The sequence below is a fragment of the Triticum aestivum genome, chromosome 3B, assembly GCF_018294505.1.
Source record: "Triticum aestivum cultivar Chinese Spring chromosome 3B, IWGSC CS RefSeq v2.1, whole genome shotgun sequence".
Taxonomy (NCBI): Eukaryota; Viridiplantae; Streptophyta; class Magnoliopsida; order Poales; family Poaceae; genus Triticum; species Triticum aestivum.
The window spans coordinates 38,653,042-38,659,678 of record NC_057801.1 but is presented as its reverse complement, the minus strand read 5'-3'; positions in this window follow the sequence as shown (position 1 = coordinate 38,659,678).

The window sequence follows — 6,637 nt, the reverse complement described above, 5'->3', positions numbered from 1 at the left end:
GCATCCCCACTTTGATCTCTCCTCCTCTCTCCCGACGCCGCGGGCCGTCCCCTGCCGCCACCTCGCCGTCGCCGCCCCGCCCCGACGCCGTCGCCGCCCCGCCCCGCCCCGACGCCGTCGCCGCCCCGCCCCACCCCGCCCCGACGTCGTCGCCGCCCCGCCCCGCCCTGCCGCTCCGACGTTGCCGCCCCGACGAGCGCCGCCCCGCGCCGCATCTCGCCGTCGCCGTCGCCGTCGCTGTCGACCTCGCCGTGAGCAACTTTTTTTTATTTTTGTTAGATTTTTTTTGTAGCCGCGCCGCACCTCGCCGTCGCCGTCGACGTCGCTGGCGACCTCGCCGTGAGCAACTTTTTTTTATTTTTGTTAGATTTTTTTGTTAGATTAGATGTGTAGTAATTTAGATATGTAGTTCATAGTATGTTAATTTAGATTGTGTAATTAATTTGTTCATATTGTGTTAGATTTTTTTTTTGTTAATAGATTTTTTTGGTGATATTATTGTTGAATATGCATGTTTGGTGATATTATTGTTAATAGATTTTTTGGTGATATTTAGATTGTGTAATTAATTTTGTTCATAGAATTTTGATGAATTTTTTGTTCATAGTATTTAGAAAAAGGAAAAAAATAAGAACAGAAAGTGTTTAATATAATTAGTTAGAAAAATACTAGTTTATTTTTAGTAAGTACTATTTTATTTTATTTATAGTAAGTGCTTCATATATAGTTGAACTAGCTAGTTGATTTAATAAACTATTTTTTTTAACTATATATCGAAGTAGTTTGTTGTAAGTGCTACTTTATTTATTTATAGTAAGTGCTACTTTATTTATTTATAGTAAGTGCTACTTTGTTTTTAATAAGTACTACTTTATTTATTTATAGTAAGTGCTTAGTAGTTGAACTAGATAGTTGATTTAATTAATAAAACTACTTTATTTAACTATATATAGAAGTAGTTCCCGCATCGACGTCAGCGATGCCTATCCTGCATCCTCGTCGTCGTCGACTCGGTGGTGGAGGCCTACTTGATCATGGCCATGCTCGGGACTGGGCTCCGCCGGGCTGGTATTGGGAGGTGCTACCTTCCGGGGGACGTATGTTGGTGAGGAGGCAGCCCGTTGTTGACCCGATCCTTGTTTGGTAGCGGTCGCGTGTGCCAGTGACGGTGCTGAGGCTTCTAGACACCGCGGAGGTGGTACGTCACCGTGTCAGCGAGGAGGACGAGCACATCCGTCGCTACATGGTTGCATTGGAGGGCAGGTTCGATAATACCTGGCAGGTTCTTCAGGGATCTCAATGGAGCTATGATCCTGTGATGGTTTCTTATCTTTGGGTGTCCACTGCCCGCGACGATATTCGTCGGACGCTACGGTTCTAGTTATATTAGTGATGCTAAATTAGTGATAATATTCGACGATGTACGGACACCAAGAGATGATGTACTTTTGCTTATAATTATTGAATGCATGCTAATTTGAATACTACTTTATTTTATGATTTGGTTTTGCTTATTGAATGCTTATATTGGATAAGTTCTCCTTCATTCCTGTGTGCTACACAATTTGGTGTAATAATGCACTCGGGAATGAAAGGAGGAGCTACGTACATCACCGATAGTCAACCCGTGATTAATAATAATGATCTAGTTTAATATTTGAATTATGAACATAGGCCGGAAATGTCGTACTCGGACGACGAAAACCGTCCGGGGGAGTGCGACTGGTGCCACGACGACCGAGGTATGTGCGACAGGTTCATTGGGCTGGACGAAGATTGGCGCTTCAGCATTAAGCTCGAGGAGACCTTCGATGTTCATACAGTACGCAACGACGACAATAGTTTTTTTCATAATTAAGCACGACTTCAACTATTTTAACGTGTATTTTTCATCTTTTCCAATTCGACTAGCTTATCACATGCTTTGCTAGACGCTATGTCTTGGAGAGGATGGGTTTTGAAGATCATGAAAGTATGGAAACCAAAACAATTATCCTAAGTACCCATCATGGTGTGGATTTTCAAGTAAAGTTGTACAATGCTCAGAGTGTAACCCATTTTGGTTACAAAAATTGGGAAGCACTTTGCAAGATGTATGGTTTTGATGAGGGTATGCTTGTCACCATGGATTCTGGTGATCCTACAATCGAGTAAGAGAGACCTTCGATTTGCGTCCTTGTGGATACACCTCCAATTCTTCCCCCATGTGAGCTTAGCATAGTTATTAAGTAATTTATATTGTTTATTTCAAAATAGTTGACAACTTATTTCCATTGACAGCTTATTTTCATTCTTCAAAGAATGTGCGGAATATGATAGACAAAACCTACTACACCGAAGGCTCCGAATTAACTTATCAGGAGAAAAATCATCTGGTCGCATTTTGTACTGATCTTGAGAATTACAATATCTACAATCAAACTCCTCAACATTATGGTCAATACGTGCCACTAGTGCACGTGTTGAACTACGGTAACTACCATGGAGATACCCTGGTAAGATTTTTTACTATTACGATATCCGTGCATCTTTTTGCACACTTCTAAAACTAGTACATCATTGCTAACTATGAAGTTATTACTATGTTTTTCAATAGATAATCCCGAATGATTGTGTGTCTCATCTGATGTATACGCACGGTACCCTTCATGTTTTGAACATACAACCAGGTCTTCCTACGAATCTCAACTGTCCATACCAGGTTTCTAAAAGAAGTGGAGACATGACAATCAAAGAATGAAAAAAATATATGGACAATTGTAAGGAGCTTCTTGGAAGCAAAAAGCAGCGAAGGGCAAGAATTGGAGACAGGATGATCGTCATTCTTCATAACGGAGAGTCAGGGTCTATATGGTTTTATGCTATTTTACCTTAAGGGTGTTTAGGTCCTACCTGATACTGATGATCATGTGCTAACAACAATTATGTAGGGATGGGTTCGATGACTATGAGGATGATGATCATATCACTTATTATTAATAACGAGTAGAAGTTGTATAATGATGCATGATTAGTAGGACTTGTTATTATATATGATTATGTATGATGCGAGTATGCATGAGTTATTATATCAACGGGGGAAATGAACATATATCGCAGCAGCGTTGGTAAACCAAGGATGAAGATATAAGAGAGGACACTTCTCTCTATTAGCTAGCTAATAACAACCTAAAAATAACCCCCAAAAAACCCTAAAGCAACCACTTTTCTAAAAATAACATGGACTTTTGGTCCTGGTTGGTGGCACCAACCGGGACCAAAGGCCCCCTGACTGGGCTCGGCGCACAGGCCACGTGGAGGCACATTGGTCCCGGTTCGTGTTTGAACTGGGACTAATGGGTGGAGGTATTAGTAACGACCCATTAGTCCCGCTTCATGAACCAGGACTAAAGGCCCTTACCGGGACTATTAGGTGTTTTTCTACTAGTGTAGGCAGCAAGCGGCCCCTTCGTCAGTTGCACGCCCGCCGTGGCAGTGCCTCGACATTAGCCGAGCTCGACGCCATCACGGTAACTAAGCCTCTCGGCCGATGACTTCATCTCCTTGCCTTTGACTGGGAATCCCTTACGCCCTACATGTTTTCGCAGGGCGCCGCCGATGTTCCATGCACTCTCCTGCACTTTGTGGGCGGCGAGTTGATCGATGTCGCCAAGGGAAAAATCGTTCAACCGGGCAACCCCGTGTTCCACGGTACTCCGATGCCACCCACCGTGTATAGGGTTGAGCTGGTTCGGGTGCTGCCAGGCTACGACGAGTTGTTACCTCCGATTCGACCCGCTGGGGCGACGAAGATGATGTGATAACCCTCAGTGCCTGCGTAAGCTGGCCCCTGCTTTGGCCGAAGAGCCGGATTCGTTTGGAGGCAGGGGACACCAACCCACAGACAACACCGCCAGTCGTGCCGGCGCCAAGCCATGGCTAGACCGCCGCAACGCTACCGGACATGCCGGACATCCCTATGGCACAGGATCCGGACATGCATATGGCACAGGATCCGGATGACGACAACAACGACGATGGTACATTTACCAACGTGGATAAGTACTTTGCCGAACATGGGTACGGTGACGAATTCTTGGGGCCTCCTTCTCAAGAACCCAACCCTGAAAAAGACGACCTCGATCTAACTGGTATCGCAGAGAAACCCAATTGCAACAGGCATCGTCTGGCGTTGAGTTCTCAGGAGATGCCTCCAGCTGTCGCCTTCACCGAGCCTCAGATAGCCGAGGTGCGAAATATTATCAGCCCAACACACTCAAGAAGGCGGTCTCTGAGCAGAACTCGATCCCATTACAGCAGATGAAGAAGAAGGGACAGAAACGTAAGAATAACAAGGGCGGTGCGAGCTAGCCGGCACCGAGTACAATCCGTGATGCACGACGGGCCACCTTCACCTAAGGATATCTCGAGGAGGATGCATGTGGCGGGTAGGGCGATGCTACCGACTAATCTGCTCAATGCTGCAACCGGTGCTATGCGGAGTATGCATGACAGTGTTCTTTCTTTGGAGAAGCGGCGTCTCTCCCAGAATGATGTCGCATACCCGGTTTTCGTGGCCAAGGTGCCAGAGGGCAAGGGCTTTGTGGATAACGCCATCGGGGGTACGATCATCCTGCGGTTTGATGATATCTTCGCTATGTTTAACCTTCATCCGCTGCACTACACCTTCGTTCGGCTGTTTTCGCTGAGTATGGAGATGCGGATCATTAGAGAAAAGACCCCGGACATTGTGATAGTCGACCCCTTCTACATGCGTGCCAAGATCTTGGGCAGCGCTGGGGACCGGCAAGTCGCGAGTTCCCACCTCGAAGGCGTCATTCTGGCAAATCCAGATAAGGATAACTTCCTCGTGCCTTACTTTCCCGAGTAAGTTATCCCCTCACCGCCCCGTAACATATGATTTCTTAGATTTTGATTGTTCTTTTTTTCTTCTGACATTCCGTGTTTTGTGCAATGACACACATTGCACACTCATCCTCTTAAGCCCGAAATATTCCATGGTCCACGTATTTTGACCCGGACCGAGAGTCGGAGGTAGACTACAAAAATATCAAGAAAGTTCTTGATGATGCTCTCCCCGGCTACGCCAAATCTGGAGGCACCTTCAAGAGGTCAGTTCGTAGGTACGGCAAGCACGTGTTCACCCACAATACGACGTTCCCCTACGTCAAGCAGCCGCCTAGCAGTCAGAAGGATGCCTACTACGCCCTCCATCACATGCGGGCGATCGTACGGGACCATAATCACCTTCTGCTACCAAATAATCTCAAAGATTGGACCACAAGCTTGTCGACAATCCAGGACACGGACATCAGACAAGAATTCTTTCGCATCCAGTCGGAGTTTGCGGAAATCATCCATCAAGATGTCCTTCGTACCTCGGGACAGTTCTACCTCAGATCTCAACCGTCCAACAGTGAGATAGAAACAACGCTACAAATGCAGGCTGACAACGCCCGTGATTTCATGACCATCACGAAAGACGACGGCTTCATCCACGCTCCGGTCCCTGAGTCGAGTCGCAAGTAGTGATGCTATGTAGTTCTGAAATGTCGATTGGCTCATGTTGTAATATTAAACTTTAATGAACTTGTATGTCTCTTTGCTTTGGACAGTCGTTCAACTTATATGTAATCGATGCTATCTATTAGTAGGACCATGAATCGTGCTATTAATGTGTTGCTTTTCTCTTCCGATCCTTTTGTTGCATACTTATATATTGCTTATGTATTGTTTGTGAATCGTTACTAACGTTTTGTTTGGCTACTGCATAGAGATGTCGTCGTATGTCGTATACAAGGGTAAGGTTTCCGGAGTCTACGACGACTGGGACGAGTGTCGGAGACAGGTTCGCCGTTTCAGCGTAATAGGTACAAAGGGTATACCACTAGGGCGGAGGCAAAAGTTAGATATGCGCGCTATCTAGCGGGAGAGAGGAGGGAGCGTTGGAGGAACCGGATGAAGACCAGTTTCATCGCGATTATGCTCATCATGATGACCGCAGCTCTCTTCTATGTGATGGTAGATTAGATGATCGATGTCGACTTGTAATGTGAAGACAAACTCGCTACTCGCGGTTTCAATACTTGTAATGTTCTAACTTTGTTCGGTATTTTAAATTCGGACATTAATATGATGAATTGTATTCGAAGACTAATCTTCTATTGTATTCGATAAATCTGTTGTTTATATGTTGTGCTCTTTATATTCTGTGTTGTAATATGTTTTGTAACCTGTGCAAATATGAGAAAAGAAAAGAAAATAATCCTGAATATTCATACTAATGGCGCACCACTCAGCACACTAATGACGCACTGCAAAAAGGACACTAATGACGCATCACCCACTAGTACGTCATTAGTAAGCCAAAGCACATGGATAAATATGGCCACCTGGAGGCATATTAATGGCACACTGTAAGCTATACTAATGACACACTGCCTGATGCGCCATAAGTAAAAAATTCTAATGACGTGGTGCTTGTGACGCACCTGTAGTACGTCATTAGTAGGCAAAACAGGTGCGCCACTAGCAGGCGTTTTCCTAGTAGTGGGCTCAAGGCTGGAGCTGTTGCGGGTAGCGCTGCACGCGTCCGGTGCACCCAATTAGCCGAGGCCTAAGCTGTGGCAGCTGCTCC